At 37.7% G+C, this 23,561-nt stretch overlaps 1 protein-coding gene across 3 annotated transcripts in view; it reads right to left on the bottom strand.

Moving 5' to 3' along the window:
* Positions 1-23,561, bottom strand: part of FOXN3 (forkhead box N3) — a 228,826-nt gene that overhangs the window by 166,228 nt on the left and 39,037 nt on the right. The window contains exon 3 of one of the 3 annotated variants that reach the window (XM_081322211.1): positions 20,157-20,227. The gene's annotated coding sequence lies outside the window, so the exon portion shown is untranslated. Of the gene's footprint in view, positions 1-1,794; positions 1,895-1,993; positions 2,239-20,156; positions 20,228-23,561 lie in introns of those variants that run through there. The other 2 variants (XM_081322212.1, XM_081322213.1) reach the window with 2 other exon arrangements.

Raw genomic sequence — 23,561 nt, 5'->3', positions numbered from 1 at the left:
CACATGATCTGAGTTAATTAAAATTATAAACCACCAAACAAGTCTGGTTTAACCGCCACAACCACTTTACTACATGTTTTAAGCATGTGATTTTATTTATAGTTATATAGAGTAAAAGCCACTGAATACTACAGGGCAGACTTTGGATCATGCTGTAAATGTCTCATGGATTCTAATAATCATTGGAAAATATAAATAACTTAATGAGAAATGTTGCACATGACTGAAGGACAGATTTTATTGAAATATGCATTATATGATGTACATTTCAACATCCACAGCTTGGAAACTATAAGAAGTGCCTCTTTTGTGTGCACAAAGATAAGAGTTTTCAGAAGCGATGCAAAAAATAGCACGTTTTCGTCCATTCTAGAAACGGGACCTAACTGTACAGTTTCAAGAACAAAGTTTGCAGAATTTCAGTTGAAAGAACAGCAGACAATTTCATAACCTAAGCTGAATTACGGAAAAGAGAAATTCTAGTTTAGATTTACATGAAGGAAAAAAGTATACAGCAAAATAAATTTTAGAAACTTAGCTGAGTTTTCCTCAACTGGATTCTAACTGTAAAGGAATAACTTTCCTGCCATTTCTAATTAACGAAATGGGGGGGGGGGCTGAAGAATTCTAACCAAACAATTACACACTAACCAGCAACAAATACTTTGTAAAGAGGTAGCTGTCAGATGTCCCCAGAATTTGACATCACTGTGTGTAAAATGAACATTACTGTTGCTTGAGAGAGCCACTGTTTTTAATATTTAGAATTGTAAAAACTGAAACAATGTACAAAAAGGAATTACTGTTATTGCTGTTTCTCAAAATTATGCATATCTATGCAGCGACATATATTTGAAGACTACATTTGAATACACACACACACACACACACACACATATATATATATAAGGGCGGTATACATATATATACATACATATATATATACACATACATATATATATACACATACATATATATATATATATATATATATATATATATATATATATATATATATATATATATATATATATATATATATATATATATATATACATACAGCAGGTCAATACTTTTAAGTGAAGAACAGAGCAGAGACTGCACTTTGCCTACACTCCCTTCTGTACTTGTCAAAAACATTTGAAGGGGAGAAGGACGCCGCTGATTGGCTGGGATTCAAATCAATCAATAGCGTTGCTAGGCGACTGGAAAACTGCACTTATGTCTATACAGTGCCATTTGCAGCGAACATACCTTCAATGCTGGTCAGATATCTTAAACCTTGCATTGGCCTATCTTCTTCTACATCACGCCTTCATATACGCCTCCCCCAAGAGCTTACGAATCTATTTCTCTAAAAATCATTTCAAAAATTTGCCGTCTTAATCCTAAAACTCATACTACTACTTAAAAAAAAAAAAAACGACGGGATTTTAAAACTTAAAAGGAAAAAAAAATGCTCCCCCAAACTACAGGAAGCGATTGGAAGCAATCCCTGTCGCAAAAAAAACCCAAACATATTATTTGAGATGTTGTAAAGGTCGAGTTCGTCCTCAAACTCCCATCCTCCCCAACTTTAAAACACCACACCAACTCTTCGTCAAGGGTCTCTTATCAGTTAGGACTAGAGCAGCAATGACAAAATTACACATTCGGCTCGTGCCTGCAAACTCTCGGCTCGACCCGATTCACCTGACAATACCAAGAGAATTTACATCCCTTTATTTCAAGACGAACAGGAAGTTGGTTTGAGACATTTCCAAACTGATTTTACTGCGTCTTGCGCCCATTCACCTTTTCTTGTCTCTCTCGGCTTGCCCCTTCTTTCTATTCCAATGCAGAGAATCTTACGCAATCTTTCCAGCGAAGGAATTATATAGTTGAAAGAAACGGGAATCTACACAGAAAGCAGAAAAGACAAAAACGCCCCACCGCACACTCAACGCACACACGCACACGTATGTTTTTTTTAAAAAATCAAATCTAAACTTACCTGTCCTGGGTGAGTTCTAGATTTTCCCCGCCGCCTTTCCCGTGATCATTATGCAAACTTTTCATCCGATTGAACAAGGCATTGCTTCCTCCCCCAGCCTGAAGCCAACAATGTGGCCGAAGGGAAAAAGCGAGGGGAGCCCAGAGCCGAAAAGGAAATCCGAGGCGAGCATGGGACCCTGCTGCAGTTACACACACACACACACTCCCACCTCGCCGCCTTTGCTTTGCCTCACGCTCCAGCCGTCTCCCCCTTCCTTTGCTCGCTCTCTCTCTCTCTCTTCCCCCCCCCGCCCACCCCGTCTCAGCGAGTAGCGGTTTGGGTCGGAGGTGCTAGAAGGAGGCGAAATTGTTTCCACTGCAAACAACAAAAAAAAAGGCAACACATGACCGCGGGGGGGAGGGAGGGAAGGAGGGAAACGTGGGCAGGGCCAGCGGAGACTAGCCGCCACAGAAGGCAGGGCTAGCGGAGGTGGTGGGCGGGAGGGGGTTTAGAAGAAAAAAAGAGGGTGGGGGGAGCTTTATTGCTCCGCGACCCTAATTGCGAGGTAAGCGCGGAGTTGGCTCGGCGTTTCCACCCGCGCGCGCGTTCTCCGACGGCGGCGGCGCCTCGCTCTCTTCTCTCCGCCGCCCAGCCCGAGAGGCCTGTGAGCCCTCAGAAATTCTCAGGCTGCCGCCTCCTTCGGCCTCTCTTTCCACCACTTGGAGAGTCCCAAACGCTGCACATGCCCTCCTCCTCCGGTTGTTCTGACTGGCTTCTCCCTCTTTCTTTCCCCTCCCCGCCAGCCTACGTGGTATCTGGGTGAGCCTGAAAGTCACTTCAGGATGTGTGTGTGAGAGAGAGCGCCACCCTTCCGCGTTCAAAAAAATAAAATTAAACAAATGACAGTTTTGCCTTTCCAAAACTGCAACTACGAGATAGCACCTGCTCGTCTCTGGCTTCACGAAAAGACGCAAGCAGGGAGAGAGTTGGGGTGGGCATCTTTAAAGACAACACTTCCTGAAGGGTCAATTCAAAATCTGAAGTAAGTCCCCGTGAATTCACTAGATCTCGCTCCTAATTAAATGCAACTAATAGGATGCAGGCAATAATTCTGGGAATTGAACTGGAACAAGCTGTACCTGAACGTAATTGCGCTGCCCATCTAACAGTCTTACCTGTGGTGACTATAAAAATGCTAGCTCAAATGGAGTTTTCTGAGCTTGCTTGATAAAAGAGAATCATAAGGTTTGCACGGTCAGATTAAAATGTGGCTGGCTAGTTGGTGGTGTTCCACGTGCCCTGCAAACCAAGCCAGTGAGACACTTCACTGCTTTTCTTCATTAGGTGTATACGGTGCTTTTTTTGTAAAAGAAAAAGGTGCCGGAACTCACACATGTCATACAACCTGCCTTGCCTACCCTACAAGGTTCCATCCAAAAAAGGTGCCGGAACTCCATTCTGAGCATTCTATGAGAAAAAAAGCCCTGGGTGTATAAAATGGCCAGGTGGAAGATCAAAAAGTCAGAGACAAGAGTCACAATCTCTCCAAACTGTAGTATGGTTTGTTTGGTTTGGGTTCAACACAAATTTATGAACTCAGATGTTGTGATAAACCTGGAATGGTCACATGGTTCAAGTTGTTTTAGTCTCTAATTTTCAGAATCCCTGATCACTGAAATGAAAGTGACACAATGAAGGAGGCCCCCAGGTTGGCTTCATGTAAATGCAAGGGCAAATAGAGATCTTGTGACAGGTCTCAGCTAAGGTCATTGAAATTTTTTTTCGGGTGAATGCTATCCAGAGGTCCATTCTAAACTATATGAGCAAAATACAACTTTCTATTTCGGCTCTCACACATTTGATGTGATTCTCAAGAGACAATTTCACTCCCTCCCCCAAACTAAGAATGCATTTTCATATTGGAAAAAGAATATTTTTAAAGGTTATGAAAAACGGTTCAAGATGGAACTGCATCTACATGGAAGGAAGTGTGTAGTGGGGTGCCCCAGGGCTCTGTTCTGGGCCCAGTGCTCTTCAACATCTTCATCAACAATTTGGATGAGGGGATAGATGGGGAACTCATCAAATTTGCAGATGACACCAAGCTGGCAGGAATAGCCAATACTCCAGAAGATAGGCTTAAGATACAGGAGGATCTGGACAGACTTGAACATTGGGCACTATCTAACAAAATGAAATTCAATTGTGAAAAAAGTAAGGTTCTGCATTTAGGCAGGAAAAATCAAATGCACAGGTATAGTATAGGTGGTACCTTGCTCGATAGTAGTAACTGTGAGAGGGATCTCAGAGTCCTAGTGGACAATCACTTAAATATGAGCCAGCAGTGTGCTGCAGCTGCCAAAAAAGCCAACACAGTGCTAGGCTGCATTAACAGAGGAATAGAATCAAGATCACGTGAAGTACTAATACCACTTTACAATGCCTTGGTAAGGCCACACCTGGAATACTGCATCCAGTTTTGGTCACCATGATGAAAAAAAGATGTCGAGACTATAAAGAGTACAGAGAAGAGCAACAAAGATGATTGGGGGACTGGAGGCTAAAACATATAGGGAACGGTTGCTGGAATTGGGTATGTATACTTTAATGAAGAGAAGGGCGAGGGGTGACATGATAGCAGTGTTCCAATATCTCAGGGGCCGCCACAAGGAAGAGGGAGCCAAGCTACTCTCCAAGGCACCTGAAAGCAAGACAAGAAGCAATGGATGGAAACTAGTCAAGGAGAGAAGCAACCTAGAACTAAGGAGAAACTTCCTGACAGTGAGAACAATTAACCAGTGGAACAACCTGCCTCCAGAAGTGGTGAATGCTCCAACACTGGAAGTTTTTAAGAAGAGACTGGACAGCCATTTGTCTGAAATGGTATAGGGTTTTCTGCCTTAGCAGGGGGTTGGACTAGATGACCTCCAAGGTCCCTTCCAACTTATTATTATTATTATTATTATTATTATTATTATTATTATTATTATTATTATTATTATTATTACTATTACTATTACTATTACTATTATTATTATTATTATTATTAAGAAGCTGATACTGACTGACATTTGCCAACCAGAGAGAAAATAAGAAACACAACATAATTATATTGAAACTTAACAAAATGAGTAAGTCTGCAGTCTTGTAGATATACTTATTCCAATATGTCTACTTGATTCAAAAGTTCATAATCTGAATTAAGCACAAACGATGTTGTGTCTGTGTTCAAACACTGCTGCAAACTATGCATACTTCATCTGATCATGTTTTATTCACTAAATTACAACTAGGTTGTTCACATTACATGTTTTATAAACCATAATAATCTGAGTTCACCCAATACATTAAGACAAAAGGCACACAATATAATGCCTTATCAACTTATCTATGTTTCTGGGATGACATCTGAAAAAGCATTCAAAACTCATCTAGTGGAGCAAAGATGGCTTATATATAACTATTTTTTTTCTTTGAGAAAATAAAAACGTGGAAAATGAACACTGAAAAAAATGAAATAATGGCAAAACCAATAACAACTGAAAGAAAAAAAGGAAATAAATACATGTCTGCACATATAATCTATACATAGATGCATACGTATAGGTCCAAGTTCCATTTATTTGTGTATCTTTTGGTTTTGAACATAATTTTAAGTGTACTTGTTGAATATTACTCAGGAATATAATCTGATGCTTGAATGACACAATTCAAAATGGTATCCATTATGTAATAAAAGTACAATAGATAACATTGATAATTGCTGCATTTGTCAAAGAGTACCTAAAATCTGTTATCAGTTTCATTCCACACACTGAACCTCAAACAACAAGCTATTCAATCACTGTTCAGCAATATTTTGGGACAAAATCACCCTAATTTTTCTTCCTAAGCCAAAAATACCCCCACATACAGGTAGTCCTCAACTTATAACCATAGTTGGAGGTTGGAATTTCAGTCATTAAGAAATGTAGTCATTAAACAAGTCATTACATGACCACCCAATTTTATAATCATTTACCACAGTCATCAAATGAATTTTGTGGTCATTAAATGAATCTCCCCTGCTCATTGACTTTGCTGGGAAGGTCCAAATCATAATCATGTGGCACCAGGACATTGGAGCTGGTCACATTGCAAGCTGGTTGCCAAGTGCCCAAATCACAATCATGTGCTCATGGGAGTGGCATGACAGTTGTAACGGGTCGTAACTCACTCTGAACCCTTGTTAAACAAATGGTTGTATATTAAGGACTATCTATGTATACAATTACAAGTTGGAATTCTTATTCACATACATTCATAATTTGCTGACAAGCAATTTGATCTGTAAGTCCCTGCTCAATGAAGCTGTAGGTGTAACCCTTTTGATTTCAAGATAAAAAAGTATTTTGGAGTACATGGGATACTCACAGGGCACCTGTCCTCAATTCCTCAATCCAGCTGGTATGTATGAATGCTCTTTGCAGCTATAGCATGATTCAAAACAAAAATTATGGAGTTGCAACCAGATGCTATCTGCAATACTGTACGAGCATCTCTTTGCCTTTGAATCTGCAGCACTGTATAATCTTAATACTCATCTGAGAGTAAAAAGCACCAGATGCAGTGGGACTAATTCCCAAGTAAATGTTATGTTCCTAACATGAATTATGTCATGTATGTAATCAAAGAAAAAAAAAGACAAACTCAACTTAGTTGGCTCAAAAAATATCAGAGAAATGTATAAATGTTAAGGTTATCATTAGCTACTAGTCTAGAAGTCTGTGTTTTGTCCTTCAGTATTGGAGCAGTGGCAAGGTTGGACAGCACTAAACCATAGTTTGTATCAAACAAACTATATATGAAAATGAGTGTCACAACAAGACTGTCATAAATTACAGTGGCTTAATTCTGATAACACATTGCCAGAATTAAACAAGCCACAGTTTAGCTGATGTGGTGTAGGAATCAGATGAGTTTATGGATATGATTTGTTTGGTAAACAAAGCAGGAAAATGCTATTCTTCAGTTCCTATATGGGGCTTCAAAAAAGCATCTGATTGCCCCTATGCAACAGATAGTTGCATTAGCTAGGCTTTCAGCTGGATCCATGAATTTTTGTTTCTTCATAGAAACATATGAAACTTTCATACAAACATGCTTCTGCAAATCATTATTTTCCAGAGGCTTTTGTATAAATGGATGTAACTAATAGATTTCATTGTTAAACGAATCACCACATTTAAAATCTTTGCAGGATTTAAATTCCTAATTTACCTAAATAAACAGTAACATATGATAACAATCACAGTAATCCAGAAACAGTGTCTTCCTTTTGGGACCCTTTTTAGACAAGGCTGAATAGGTATGTGTGTTTTAAGTATCATTTGCTTTCCTTTTCAGTTGTATGACTAATAGCATACACCCCATGGTACACCCTATGAATCACAAGGTGTATATGTCCAGCACAGTGGCTGACTTGAATTATTGATAGTTATAAGAACTACTCAAAGCCAACCCAATATATCTAGCCAATCCTTGTAGCCTACTTGTGAAAGGAATGAGTAATTAAAACTATGGCCCTTATAAAGCAAAATGCCATTGTTCCTTTATCCTTGCTGCCCTGCAAACAAGCCTGTTTATCTAAAACTAAAGCAGACCTTGAATTATTAAGTCAAACAACGCTTATCTCATGGCCATTTTGCTGTTTTTAAAATATAACCCAAGTTACCAAATGCTAACCCAACCCACAGAAACACACATAGTATTCAAAGCATTCTGAGAGGTCTTTCAGAATGAGATAAGTAAGTAAATCAACAAGAGCAGGCATTCTCTCTCTTTTTGCGACTGATGTCAAAAGTCAAGTGTCTAAAACACACACACACACACACGTACACACACATGTAGTTGAATGTAACAACCACACAATAAACAGGAACTCTTCAGGGATGTTTGGATGTGTTTCTTGAAAAATGTTTAGCTAGAGAAGTTAAAAGTGGCATGTTCCTGTGGTAAATAAGGTTTTATGCCATTTGATGTTCAAGGCAAAATTGGTATTTAATTTTAATGAGATGAGGGGAAAAGTTCTAAAGCTAAATAAAAAACAACAGAAAGAGCTACATGAGTTATGAGTCAGACTAATCTATGGATGATTACTTGGAAGTTATGTCACAGTAAATGATTTTGCATATCATGCAAAGCCCTATTGTGGTTTGTTTGATTTTCTTTCAACTAGTTGATAACCCAGTCAATTCTGGATTATTCAGTAAATGATTAAACATAACATAGTTTAGAATTATGTGTGAACTAGATTCAATGAGGCTAATGTGGTAAATTATGATTGAGAATGACATCCTCAGAATTCCAATTGCTGACATTAGCCCCATGATAATAATTGATTATCTAAGCAATTGTCTTCAGATATCATACCTGATTTTATCCTGTCCTTTCAGCCTATGTCAAGCATTCTTCATGCATATGAATAGAGATGTTTTCTGGAAGACATAATATGTATTTTTACACAACATAATACATTAAAGCATTCACTTAAATTGTGTTTAACTTAAGTTTGCCAAGTAATACTTTCTATCAAAATACTTAGATGTATATTTATGCCTTTTCATGCCATTTTATGCCATTTATACCACTTGTTGATACAGGATAGAACCTGAAGGATAATTTGATTGCAATATTGTATATTCTTAGCTAAAATATACAATTGCATTACTGTAAGATTGAAGTTACATCAATACTCTGATCATTAACAAACTGAAAGGCTATAGGAATTTATGGAATACTCACTGAAAAATGGCAAGCAATGAAAGAAGAAACAGGAAAGATTTTAACCAAGCTATGCCAGCAAATCTCATTGCCCGCATGAGAAACTTATTATACAGGTCAGAAAGTCATAGTATAGACATAACAAAACAAACTGGCTCCAGGTTGGCAAAGGAGTGCAACAAGACTGCATATACTTCCCTTATTTATTCAACTCATATTCTGAATATATATTAAGGGAAATGGATTAGAAAAAAATGAGCACAGTTTTAAAACTGGAGGAAGAAACATTAATAATCTGTAAAGTACTGACCACACTACCCTGATAGCTGAGAATGCAGAAGATGTGTAAGCCCTAGTACTAAAAATCGAAGAGCACAGTGAAAAAACTGGGACTAAAATTAAATATAAAGACTAAATTTATGATAACAGGTAGAACAACCAACCTTAGAATTGACAGTCAAGATAGCAAAATGGTGGATAGTTTCTCCCTTTTAGAATCAACCACACCATAAAAGGAACAGGTGGTCAAAAATATGCTCAAGACTAGCACTTGGTAGAGAAGCTACAAAGTCATTGGAAAAGATATTCAAGTCTTGTGATATATCTATATTTGCAAAAATCAGAATTATGCAAGGTATGATTAGTGACAATCTATGGAAGTAAAAGTTGAACTTTGAAGACGCAGGATGGGAAGACTATTGACACTTCTGAAGGTTGGTGTTGGAGAAGCCTCTTGAGAGTACTGTGAACAGGCAAGAAAACAAACAAATGGATCATTGAACAAATCAATCCAGAGTTCTAGCTCAAGGGACAAATGACCAAGCTCCAATTCATTCTACTTCAGACACATTGTGCAAACATCTAGCTATCTGGAAAAACCTCTAATACTGGGAAAAGCGGAAAGAAAGAGAAGAAAAGGAAGATCAGTGGCAAGGTGGATGGAGTCACTTATAGTGCACCATTGGAAAACCTGAAAGATGAGTTCAGGGACAGATTATCCTGGGGGGGGAAGTCTATGTGATTGCTGAAATTTGACAATTACTTGATGGCACATTATCAATCAATCCTGTATCCACACAGGTCTTCCTTTTTTCTTTCTAGTAAGAATTATTTGCAATTACACCTTTGGTATCTGTTGTATAGCATATAACCAAAATTATTCAATCACCTTAATGTTTTCTTTGAAGGTTCATTTGATTTATCTTTTACACAAGATAATGCAAGCAAAATTTACAAAGACTCAAATTTATGGAAAAAAATAGCAGATCCTTAGCTAGCACACACAATGTTAGCAAACTATCATAAAAAATAAATTATATGTCTGCAGTTTGTACGTTATGAAATGATTTTCATGCAGTAAAGGAAGCTGTGAAGTGTTTTCTATAATGGTCTCCTACAACCTACTTAGATGAATATTGCTATTCTAGTTACATGTCTTCCCACTTAGAATGAAAAGCTGTACACTTTGCCCTAAAATTACATACTTGTGGCAGACTGTCAGTAAACATTACAGACCTAATCAAGAATATATTGACTCATGAATGATGGGGAAAATACACACAAATAGTAGCAAAGTGGAAAAGGCAAAACAGCAACAACAATAACAGCCAAATCACACAGATTTATGACACAACATTTGCCTACATGGAGATTTTGCCAAGAACTCAATTATGAATAAGTTCTCGCTTTGTCATTTCCTCTGAAACATATGGGATACCAGCCACCTGATTCAGGTACACTGGTAAACAAACTAAATTGAATTTTGATAAATTATTTTATATGGAGAAATGTCTCTTCTTAATGCAAACAGGTAGACATATTATTGCACTGTGGCAAACATACACACACACACATACACAAACCCCTTGCATCTTAAAGATAAACAGGACAAACTTATCAGTGAAATCATAGCTTAATATATTGTTCTGGAATCCACTGTCTTTGCAAGACTCTTGGTAAAGTGTACTCTGACCTTTTTCTGGATAGATGGGCACATTTTCAAGATATTAGTTTGTTGATTAGTGTAATAGTCATATCAAATAAAAAGAAAAATAATAGTGTATTGAAATATTAAAAATATTCAATGAAATAATCAGGTAAAATCATTCCCTTGGCAGTTGATCCCAACCTGATCTAGATAAGAAGCTCTCAGTTGTATGGAAACTTGGCAGTTTTTCTTACTGTCCATATGTAGCTTATTGATGTGGGTCACATTTTCAAATGTAGGTGTTGGGCTAAAGCTGTTCATCACTTTCATGGTCTATCAAAACCTATGGACTATAATTAATATCCTGAGGTGTTCTTGGAAGTAAAGATGATGGCAGTGGAGGCCATTCCTTTGTTTTATAGAATATCAGCTTTCTTTCTTTCTTTTTGTTATGTAGTTTTATTAAACTATAAAAACACAAATAGGCAAGGAACCAGCTGAATATTAAAAAGACATCCAGGAGCATATCAGCATTCTTATGAGCACTATATTGGTGAATCTAGCGCTAGAGTGTAAATTAACTACTCATGTAAAGGATCTCTCCCCTGCAGCCTTCTAGCATTGCTTTGGGAAATGTGAATCGTACAGAGGAGAGAGGTAGCCTGTTCTCCCATTCACTAATGAATGAACACAATTGGATGCAACCTTGAATATTTTAAGGCTCCACACGATTGGAACAAAGGCACATATATAGGAATGTGCAGTCAGAAACTAGTCTCTTTCCTAAGCTCACTTAGGAAATATTTTGTTTGTTTTTCATTAACAAAAATTAGAATTTAATCTTTTGTTTACAGAGCTGTGAAGCAAAAGTACTGTGACTAGCACTTAAACACTGTATATTTTGTTCCAAACCTGGAATATGTCTTACAACAAAAATATACAGATCTACAGTAGGATAGATGTACACATTTTACACAGTACTGTGGTATCTATTTCTGGAATCGTATGATACACATTCTAATCTGTCATTTCATTCTGGTGATATTTTCCATTAGCTGTATATTTTTATGACAATTATTTGAGATAATCAAGACTTTAGTACACTGCTGGTAAAACCTGCTCTATTTAAATTTCCTGATAAGACTGGTTTCTGTCACATAAATGACAAGGGACAAAAGGTGCGTGCAGCTGGCCATAATGGGGAAGGGGCACCTTCACAGAAGGCAGCATTGAAACAAAAGAAAACAAAAAAAAAATCCAAAAAGATACTTGGTGTGAACTAGGATAAGAAGGAGTTCATTGCTTAGCTCTTTAGAAGGGAAGAGATTAACAGGCAGGAAATGCTCATCTTCTAATATACTTACTCTGTCACATGACAATTACTTTCCTCAAATCATTGATGTATAGTCTCAGACAAATATTGGATTAAAAATAAAGAGACAATGCTATGGCAACAGGAACATGCAATGGCAATGCTGTAAACCTTTTTAGTACCTCCTACTTTTTCAGAATTATAATACTTCATATGCTTTTTGTTTCAGTATTAAATATTGCAGTGGTGGGATTCAAATATGCGAACAACCAGTTCTCTGTATGGATGCTGCTTCCGGAAGTCCAGTCTGGGCCTGGGCAACAAAAAATTAGCTACCAGTTCTACTTAACTGGTGCGAACTGGCTGAATCCCACCACTGGAATACTGCATACCGTAATATTTTAGTGTGTCTGAATAAGAACTACAATTTCACCAGAAAATGTAAAATGCAATAATGAAATGGGAGTGTACCAGTACGACCATAAATGAAACTAATTAGTCAGATTTGCAATTCCTCCAGCTGTGTTACAGGTACATTCATTCGAAGACCGAACAACCTTTTTTCTGTTTAGCATTAGGTTCCCTCAGGGATAATCTATTTGAGTTGCAGTATGGATAAGGCTAATGCAAGTGAGGCCAAAGATTATCTTGAAGATCCTTTCCAGACAGGATTTAGTCCCAATCTGAACATACACTATTTAGTCACTCCAAAGGATAATCTGTATCGGGGAGAGAGAGAGGGAGGGAGAGGGGGAGAAGGAGAGGGAGAGAGAGCCTTGTTCACATCCCTGAATCGCATCAACTTTTGTTACAGATAATTATAATATTTTTGGAAACATTTGAGAGAGCCACAGGAGGACTACAGAAAAAAAAACATGATACTGGAGGCCTTCCCTATTGACAACAGGACTAAACCTCTCTTAATACTTTAGGAGTTTAGGCAGATTTTGCTTTTGCTGTACTTAAATATTTGCAAACCATCTAGAGATACATATGGGTATTGTTTGCATCATGCCAAAGTTGTTAGGACACACCCCCCCTTTCTCCTCCCCATCTCTCTCTCTTTTCTCAGATGGCAGCTTTTCCTTCTAAGAAGCAGGGAATAAGGAGAGGACATCTATGAAAGATCTGAATGGATCTTTTGCAGAGAAATTTCGAAATTAGGTTGAAGGATATAAGAAATTGATTCAAGGATGTGATTCACTCTTGACTTGTGCTGGCCCGAAAGAAAAATTATCCCTCTCATGTTTAATTTGTGATATATTAATAGATTTCTAAACCATTTGTACAACTCAGTGATGTAGAAGAATGATTGCAAACGTGAATGTAAAGCAACCACAGTTTAATCATCACAATGTAATAAAAATTACAACAAATCTAATTGGAGAAATATAAACATTTTATTTATTTATTACATTTCTATACCACCTACCTCACCTTAGGTGCCTACAATAAAAAAACACATCTATTTGGTGTGGTCTCAAATATAATGGAATGCATAGGTGACCTTGGGGAAAGGAGAAAAGAGATGCAGACTAGAAAACAATCAGACAGGAGGGGCAGAAGTTTGCCGTTGCTTAACACTGAGAGAAAGAAACTAAGGAAGGACCCATCTTAAAAGATCAAGTAGTTCAAAGTGAAAGATAAGGAATTTGTAGTTTCAGACTTGCAAGATTCTGTTAATGTAGCTTTACAATAAAGTAAATTTAGCTCATCTGGTTGTGTTTTCTCACTGGTTTACCAAGGAATGATGACATCGCCCTGTAGTAGAATTTTTAAAAATTGTTTCTGGAAGAATAACTCAAAGGCCTAATTTGACTTCTCAGAGAATAATGGCCACTTTCTTCGGGCCTCAGCTCCCTAATTTCATAATAGTCAGAGAGAAGTAATTTTTCCTCAGATAGTTCATAATTCTAGCTGAAGCATATAGTCCTGAAGGTACCTCAGTATCAAAGCATATAGGAATTTAAGGTTAAAAACAGATTTAAAGTACATCTGGAAATTTATTAGCAGCCATAGTTGCTAATAGAGTAAAGTTCTCGTGGGCTTATAGTGCCTACTGCAAGTAACTTGTAGGCCACTGCATTTTGAAATACCTCATTTCCAAATGGTCTTTAAAGACAGCCCCATATAGAATATATTGCTATACAGAAAAGAGAGAATGACCTTGTGGGACAGGAAGAAGAGACTCTACCAAAATAATGATCAGATAAGACTGAATCCATGGCAGGAATGTATAGCTGAGGAAACGTCTCCAAGAAGCCCCTCCTGAATTCTCACAAAGATAGAAGAAGAAAGAACAGAATCACAAGATTCTGTTACTATAACTTTACAATAAAAGTACTTCTAAGCTACATGACACTGGATCCCAGTCTGATATACCTTGAATGTCTGACATTTGCAATAGTTTAACCAGTTGATGAATATATGAATTACTCTTATAATGTCTGCTCCAGGTGGTATACCAGCCTGATGGTATACCACTTGAGGGGAACCAGTCTGATGGCAAGGCTGTCATGGCCACAGCTTCCATCTGCTAAACTAATCTGGGATGTGAATCTGGGATGACTTCTTAGAGCAGTTCAATTCCTTGAAGAGAGAACGGCAGAGAATCTCTCCGAAAATGGAACAATTCCATCTTGCTTGGCTTTAGCTGTTTATTCTCATCTATACCCCAAGAGTCTCTAGACATGGGAACTTCAACTGCATTGCTAACCCATAGAAGTTATATACAACTATTTTGTTTTGTTTACAAAAGAGGCTTGTTAAAGCATTGAAGAAACCTATTCAGTAGGATAAAGAAGAATTGAAGAGAAATCAAATATTCTGACAATATTTGAATGAACTAAAGATTAAGATTTTCAGAGGTAAAAGGAAGGAATATAACAATGGCTTATTTGAACAGGGTTAAAATACAATATTTGTTCACCATTAAGTGAACATAATCTATACAGTGGCTTCCTCCTGATTGCTACAGTGCAATTAGTCCAGGAAAAAAAGTCCCTTCAGACTCCCTCTTTAATGCCATATACAGAATTCTTCTATGGAGAAGTATCATTTTCTATTGCTGCCTCCTTCTGTGAAACAGCTTTGTGATCTGGCTTAGATGCAGGAGAAATAGGGTTGGCTTCCAGCCTGGTTAGTTTCAAAAAAAGGTTGGACCGAATTATACAAGTCATGAGGGCTGTGGGGATTAATGACTTGATATCAGTGTGCCTGCCTCTGAAGGCCATCTGCTGGGAGACTAGTGGGCTTTTTTGTGCAGTTGTTGGGCACTGTGAGAACTGATTCTAAACTAGATGTCCTTGGGTCTAATCCAGCAGGGCATTTCTTAAGTTTTTATTCCCTTGGAGTATTCAATTTTATTTATTTGTTTGTCATATTTAAGAACAACCTATCTCCCTCACAGAGGGGCTTGCCTCAATTTTACTGAAATTTGGGGAAGCAACTAAAAATTAATTCAGCAAGGCTTTGAAAAAGCAATGACTTAAGAGACATTCCTCCTATATAGGATATGCAACTATATAAGCATGATTTCTTGGCACAGGAATGTTCTAGTATGTAATTGTTTATTGTTGGATATTTTGGTTACCATATCTAATCTTGTTTCCATATGGCAAGACTGTAAACCTCTAAGGATTGATTGACGATTGGAATGGCATATAAGCCTAGTTAAATAAATAAATGCATACATGTGTTTCTTAAGTTATTCTCTCCACTGAAGTTGTTTACGTTAATTCTTATTAACTAGGAGTACAATTACTAGCAAAAAAAATCTGTCTTCAGTATAGTTGAAACTTGAGGAAGATAGAGAAAAAAGTGAACTGAATGTAAATCTAAAAAGGACTTTAGTCCAAATCAAAAATGTTTGTAACATCTTTTCTTAATCAGCTTATACTTAATGTATACTCAATCCTAATGGAAGCCTTTGTTCAGTTATACATTGCACGCGTGTGTGTGTATGCCTGTGTGTTTCTGTCTGTGTGTATGTATTCATCCATAATAAAAGCAAGCTTATGTTTTCTACAGTTTCAATTTTTAAGTTGTAACCCTTTGAGATAGATGTCCACCGGAGCAGGATAAGACATGCAATGAGAATATCACAACAGAACTACAGAAAGGCAGAACTTTCATCCTGATGTCCCATTTCATCATTTTGGCATCACTGTGGTTAGGAACAGAGTTTGAGCAATGGAATGTTGATTTCATGGACAAAACACAACAATGGCTATAAGATGTTAAGTACACATTCTGGCTCTGATTCAGTGGGGTCATACTGCTGAATAAAAACTTTTCTACTTTTAATATCTTCCATGCACTCTCAGTATTTGTTCCCAGCTTGGAGAAATCTAGGTAGAACGGTTGCACCCATAGCAATCAAGAAAAGCCATTGTACAGATTATGTTCACTTAATGGTGGGCATAAGCTAATATTCTCTTGTTCTATAATGGTCTGTCTTCCATGGTCTGTTGTAAAGTAGATGATAATTTTTATTGTATGCCATCTAGTTGATACCAACTTTTAGCTACCACATAGTACACCTTCTTGAGAATTATTAAAGATTCATAGAATATAATGGTTGGAAGTTGCTTTGTTCAGGATCCTGATCAGCAAACACTATATTTTTGTATGAGATTTTACCCATTCTCTCAGATGTTTTGAACCCATTTAAAAGTTAACCCATTTTCCATGCTCCAAAAATATTTTAATCTCCAGTACAATAGACTATATTGGGAAGAATTAAGGTCAGCCACATGAAGATTTTTTCCTAAAGTGTTTCTAGACTAATATAATGTGCTTTATATGGGGCTGCTCTTAAAGAGTATCCAGAAGTTTCAGCTGACGCAGAATACAGCAGCGCAGGCATTAGGTGTGCTCCTAGAAGCACACATATTACACCTCTGCTGGGTGAGCTGCATTGACTGTCAGTTTGTTTTCTGGTCCAGTTCAAGCTGATGGTTTTAACCTTTAAAGAACTTCACCCCAATTATATCTGCCTATTCCATTAGATCTGGCACAAAAGACATGTTGCAGTTCCCATCTGCCAGGCACCAACATTTGGTGGGTTCCCAGAGGTGGGCCTTCTCTGCTATGGCCCCTACCTATGAAACACTATCGCTCCCAAATCAGGTTAGCTCCATCCATACTATCATTTTGGAAGTCCCTGAAAACCTGGTTATGTCACCAGGCCTGGGGGTTTCAGGAAACTGGAGATATTTTATATGGCTCCTTCATAGTTGATCCTACCCTCTGTGTAATTTGCATATTTTAATTTTTTTATAGTTTTTTTCATTTTTAATATTTATATTTAAATATTTTTACTTGCTATTTTATTGATAGTTGCACACCACCCAGACTCATTTTTTTGTGAAAAGGGAAGCTATATATATGTGACTAATAAATACTTTTATATTTTTTGCAGACGTTTGAGTGGATCTGAGCTTTCTGATGCCTCCATTTTGTGCAAGAATAATGTTTTTTACCTATATTAAGAAACATCAGGAGTTTGCTTTTCCTATATTCCTTGGTTCCTTTTCTTGCTAAATAAATGAAAATGGCAGATAATGTAGAAAGAGAATAGAAGAGTCTCATGGTGGAAAAGAGGTCTCAGGATCCCTATAATGTCAGCAATAGCTATCAACTCTTTGCCTAAAAAACCCATGAGAAGTTACTGGATCAGCATTGGATGAGACAAACGGGAGGGAGAGGGGGCTGAAAGCAAAGGCAGCTCTAAAATGAGACAGTCTACTCTACTACAAACAAGCTAACTGCCAAACTGTCATTTTGCCATGTGGCTGAACAGAAGGCCCATGTAATGACAAGCACCAAACTCATTTAAAACTCTGAAAAGGTGACTAATGAGCTCATTCATCCTGCCTATAAATTATTCACTACAATGCTGACCCCACTGAGGACAAACCGCAAAGTAAACTTTAAACTCAGAAATCGGGGTAGAGTAGGGGGCTCCGAGGAACTGAACGTAGGCTTCCAAAACCATTTTCAATAAAACAGATTCTAGGCCACTTCTGCTCTTTTATCTGGACTCATTCCTATGTGTACCCTTTCTTTAGTGCCTTTAATTAAGTTAAACTAGGCCCAGCTGTTGCACATTTATTCCTCTGTTAAAGAAAAGTGGATCTTCTCCCTCCTTTTCCTATTTGGTATTATAGGCAACCATAAAACTGTATAAAATGCATTATGTTCTCCAGAACGGAATGGGTGATCTTAAAATGAAACCCTGCTCTACATACAAAAGCATCATATATGCACACCTGATTAATGAGAAGCACCACAACTAGGAGAGAAAGACTAAAGTGACATTTGCTTTCAATTATTTTAACTGTTGATTACCCCATTTTACATTTGCTTCAGCACAGCTCAAAATATCTGCTGAAGAGAAAAAGTTACACATAAATGCTATTGTAGCACAATAATTTACACCAGTGGCCCCCAACCTTTTGGGCACCAGGGACCACTTCCATGGAGAGAGGTTTTTCCACGGGCCGGAATGGGCATGGTTTCATGTGTTGCCTGCATCCGGCGGATGTTTGTGCATCCTGGTTTCCGCCATGCCACGATCCGGTGCCAGTCCATGGACTGGGGGTTGGGGACCCCTGGTTTACACAAATGAAAAAAGAAAACTATTAAAAATAAATGAGAATATCCCCACATTCAGCTTTATTATCAAAGCTAAAAAACTGGAGCAACAGTTTTTGGTCCAGAACCAGTATTTCCAACTTTCTTATTACAAACAGGTATCATATATTCATCCCTTTGTTAATCTCAAAGGAGGTATCTATATGCTTAACATCATCAACTGTAGTAAATGATATCAAAGCATTTATTGTAACATAGCCGTTTGACTGGTAACTCCACATTACATCAGTTCCCAGTTCTTTTTGCTAATTTATACTAACAACGTATGTGCCTTTAGAAATTACTATTCAAACCTTGTGTTAGTTAATGTTGAACAGAATGTAAAATTGAATAATGAACCAGTAGGCCTCAAATGCCTCATTTTCCATTCCATAAAGCTACAGCACTTGACATGCTCTCAGCATCATGTGACATTTAAAAAATAAGAAATAACTGGTATACGAGAAGACGTAAGCAGTTTAATACAGTTGCATACGGTTTAATACATTGCAATTTTGCTGTTATAAAAGCAACCATCCTGTAGTGCTCCTCTGAGCAGAAATATATCACATAAATGAAGTACACTTGAAATTTAAAGACATGGTCACTAAACAGGACCTGAGCTTGCAACATAATTTCATTCATTCAGTTTTTGAATGGCAGAATTACAGGATTTTGAAATTGTTGTCCTTGCAATTGGTAAAAAGGGAGAAAGGCTGGGATGAAGGAGGGATGAAGATAATACCAGCCAATTATTGTGCAACCTGTGGACATATCCACAAGTCTTAACACATCAAAAGCTTTCCAACTGATGAATCATGTATCTGGCGTTGGGGTGTTGTCATAACTGCTCTGAAACTGTATCACATGTTTTCTCTCAGTAACCTGTTTGACTAGCAGAGTTCACCTCTCAGTTCACTGATGAGGAACAGAAGAACACCCCTTCTTTCCACAGCTGCTTCTTCATTTACCTAATGGCAAATTATATCACTTCTGCCTTAGGTCATGAGATAGATAAAATATGTACAAAATAATGGATAAAGCAGAGGGAGTAGGATGCCCAAAGAAAACAAAACTTTTGTTGTAATATGGGAAGGGAAATTATACTATAGAGAAGTAGAAGGTAAATAAGAAATGGCCCTATGTCATAGCCCCAGGGCCTTCCAGAAACTTAGGATTTGGGTTCCTGTCAGCCCCAGCCAGCCTGCCAATGCTAACAGACTATGGGAGTTGTCTATCCAATATAGACCCCAAGTTGTCTACCCTATATAGCAGTGGTCCCTGGCCTTTCTAGCTCTGCAGATCGGCAGCAGCTGTGGGGGGGGGGGAAAGAGAGGATGGTTTCAAGCATGTGCCCACCACTTGTGCACATGGAGCTTCCACATTTGTCTGCCATTTGTGTAGCCTGGTTCCCAACGGGCCCTGGCCCTGGCCATGGGCTGGGGGTTGGAGACCCCTGCTATATAGCCATAACATAATAATTAAAGACAAAAATGAAATTAAATCTAGGTTTATTCTAAGGCGGCAATCCTATGCACACTTACCTGTGAGTAAACACCATATAACATAGTGGGACTTACTTCTGAGCAGACATGCATAAGATTGTATTGCATACCTTTAAAAGAAAAGAAAAGAAGATTCACTACAAGAAAACATTACTTCTCCTTTTTATTACTGTGCTGTTAATTTCTACTGATTCTGGTCCTTGCTTCTAACAGCAGTCTATTTCACTGAAGAAATTGTAATATTTTACATTGGATGTGTTTTGCCCAACATAGCATAAATTAGCCAACCATATTTTAAACCTAGTGTTGTGCATGACCAATCTTGTCTGCCTAATTGATGGTTCAGTATGTTGAGTAAATCCAGAAAATTTGGTTAATTAAGCATACTCAGTTGATGATGAATATGGATATCATGTAAACATAGCCATTTAATTAAAGGTAGTTTGAGGAGGCATCACTGTTTATGTATATAAATTCTTCCACCTTTGCCAAATAGGTTTTGTGGATTTTACACCAATGTAAAAACAATTAATCCTGAACCTCTGCCACCAATGTTGTTTATTTATGATTATAAACGACTGGAAGATATAACAATATACAAATGGAATAAATATTTAAAACTTAATGGTATAAAAGAAGGGCATAAGAAAGGTCCTTCAGTAAAACTTTCAATGGAAAAGATGGAAATCAGACTTCAGTTCTACATCTAGAAAAGATTTTTTTCTGTATCTGATTTCCATATCTTATCTCCTCATTCAGTTTTTTTATACTCTACTACAATTCTCACTTTTTCAAAATGTCAGCTTTATGAGTCTACCATCCACAGAACATTTTACCACCAAGAAGCATAACCAAATACTGTCATAAAGCAAATAAAAACATTAAATTGAAAATTACTGCCATTAGATGTAGTAATAGCCACCCATTTAAACAATTTCATGAGTAGCCAGGCTACCAGTGGCTATTCTTCGTAATGACTGTATACTACTTCATGTGTCATAGACAGTGTTCTGTAATCAGATACTGAGGAATGACAATATAAGAAGGCTGCAACTTTCTGTCTCTACTGGCTGGAATACTCTAACTGACTTCTGTGTTTATATTCTGACATGGAGCTTTAATAAGTTCTCTATCTAGGTTTGCCATTTTTGTTCCAATCAGTATTTTTAAGACAAGCATGGGTTGTGGAAGTTATGGAGAAAATCTCTGCTCCTGGATTTATGTCTGTTGGGGCAACTATTGAAGTGAAAATATAAAAATGGCAACATTATATATATATATTAATATATATATATATATTAATCTGTATTACAGTACAGATTAATCAAGATTGATAACATCATTAAGGGGCTGGTGGCTTCTCATTGCAGGTGATACGGAAGAAGTGGATTATCTTGAAAACATTCAAACTGGATTCAGAGCAGGCTAGGAACATCACAGACTCTCAATATACTCTAATCCCCATGCCCATGTTCAAATCATGTCTTAAATCCCATGCAAAATACTGGACAGGTTGGGGCCAATCTAATCTCGGGGAAAACACTTCCATAAGGCAGTAGCATCAACTGAGAAGGCTCACTTCCTGGGTTTTGCAAAATGACATTATTTAATGGAGGGGACCTGCATCATGCATAATGAGATAGGTTAAAAATGACTAGGAAGAAGCAGTCCAGCAAATAATCTGCCCCTGTACTGTTGTTGTTAGTTGCAAAGTCGTGTCCGACCCATTGCAACCCCATGGACAACGTTCCTCCAGACCTTCCTGTCCTCTACCATCTTCTGGAGTCACCCCTGTACTACAAAAGGTCTTATAGATGACAACCAGCACCTTGAGTTGCACCCAGAAGCACACTCTCAATCAATGCAGTTCTTATTGCACAGAAATATCTGTACACTGTGATATATTCATAACTACCTCTGGTTCTACATTCTTCACCAGCTGTTGCTTCTGGATATTCTTCAAAGGCTGTCCAATGTACAGCACATTGCAGTAATCCCGCTCAAGTGGTGACTAAAACATAAGCAACCATGAGCAGAGCCTCTAGGTCCAAGAAAGGGCACAACTGGTGCACAAGGAGAAGTTGTTTGAAAACCCTGTTGGCCATGACTGTCAATTGTTTCTTGTATAGGAGTTGTAAGTCTGGAACAACCCAACCCCCAGGTTGTTTATCTGATCCAGAACAAGAGATGGCAAATCCTTGGATCCAGAGAGCCCCTAAGAGCCATTGAGGTCTGTTCCTGACTCCCATAGCCTCTAGACACTGAGGCAGAACCTTCACATGATCAGCCAGAGACAGAGATGTAAAGCTGATACTTCATCCCATGCCTGCACATGACCTCATCCCAAGGCTTCATGTAGATGATAAACTGGAATGGGGAAACACTGAGGTCTGAAGCAAAGCATGGACCATACATTAGATCTGTTCCCCTTATTAACATTCACTAGAACTGATCCTGGAGGAAATTAGATATCAAAAAGAGTTCATAGGAATACGAATGTAATCTCTGCAATTCCTTAAACCAACCCAGTATTTTTTTTAATAAAGAGTTCTGAACACTTCCCTCTTAACATATTTTAATGTTTACCTATTTGAATTCATTTTAGCCTTTTTGAGTTTATTTCTTAATTTATAGGCAATTTAGAAGCTTGGTACTCCATAATACGAGGGCAATTCAGAAATAAACCTCCATTTCGTTATCAATGACAGACACTCGCAGATACAGAAGTTTTATTATACACATTAGAAAACTACAACATTACATTACTTTTCTACATAATCACCATTCAAACTGTCATAACGTCTTACAAGGTTTGAAATTCCTTAGTAGTAGATGCTCGGCGTCAAATCTGGGCTATGGGAGTGGGTGTGTGTGATCAAAAACCAATACCACACCAGAAGTTGTGCCATAGAAAATCCCGCCAAATGTGAAGATGCCAAAGGAGAACTGCTAGTGAAGTTCATGGAGCATGGTTCGACCATCAGTTCAGAAGTCTACTGTGAAAACTCAGACAAGCCATCCACAACAAGCGTCAGGACATGCTGACTTTCGGTGTGGTGTTGGTTCATGATAATGCTTGCCCGCACACTGCTAGACACACCCAAGAACTTTTGAAGCAGTTACGTTGGGATGTTTTTGATCACCACCACCCCCATAGCCCAGATTTGGCGCCAAGTGACTACTACTAAGGAATTTCAAACCTTGTAAGACGTTATGACAAGTGCCTCAATTTGAATGGCAATTATGTAGAAAAGTAATATAATGTTATAGTTTTCTAATGTGTACAATAAAAGTTCTGTATCTACGAGTGTCTCATTGATAACCAAATGGAGGTTTATTTCCGAATTGCCCTCGTATATAAAGTCAAATATTAATTAATAATAATACTGTTATTAATAAGTAATTTAAATTAAAATTGCCCTCGTATATAAAGTCAAATATTAA

This window comes from Vipera berus, assembly GCF_964194415.1.
Source record: "Vipera berus genome assembly, chromosome: 1".
NCBI classification, from domain to species: domain Eukaryota; kingdom Metazoa; phylum Chordata; class Lepidosauria; order Squamata; family Viperidae; genus Vipera; species Vipera berus.
This window is presented reverse-complemented; position numbering and strand designations above follow the sequence as displayed.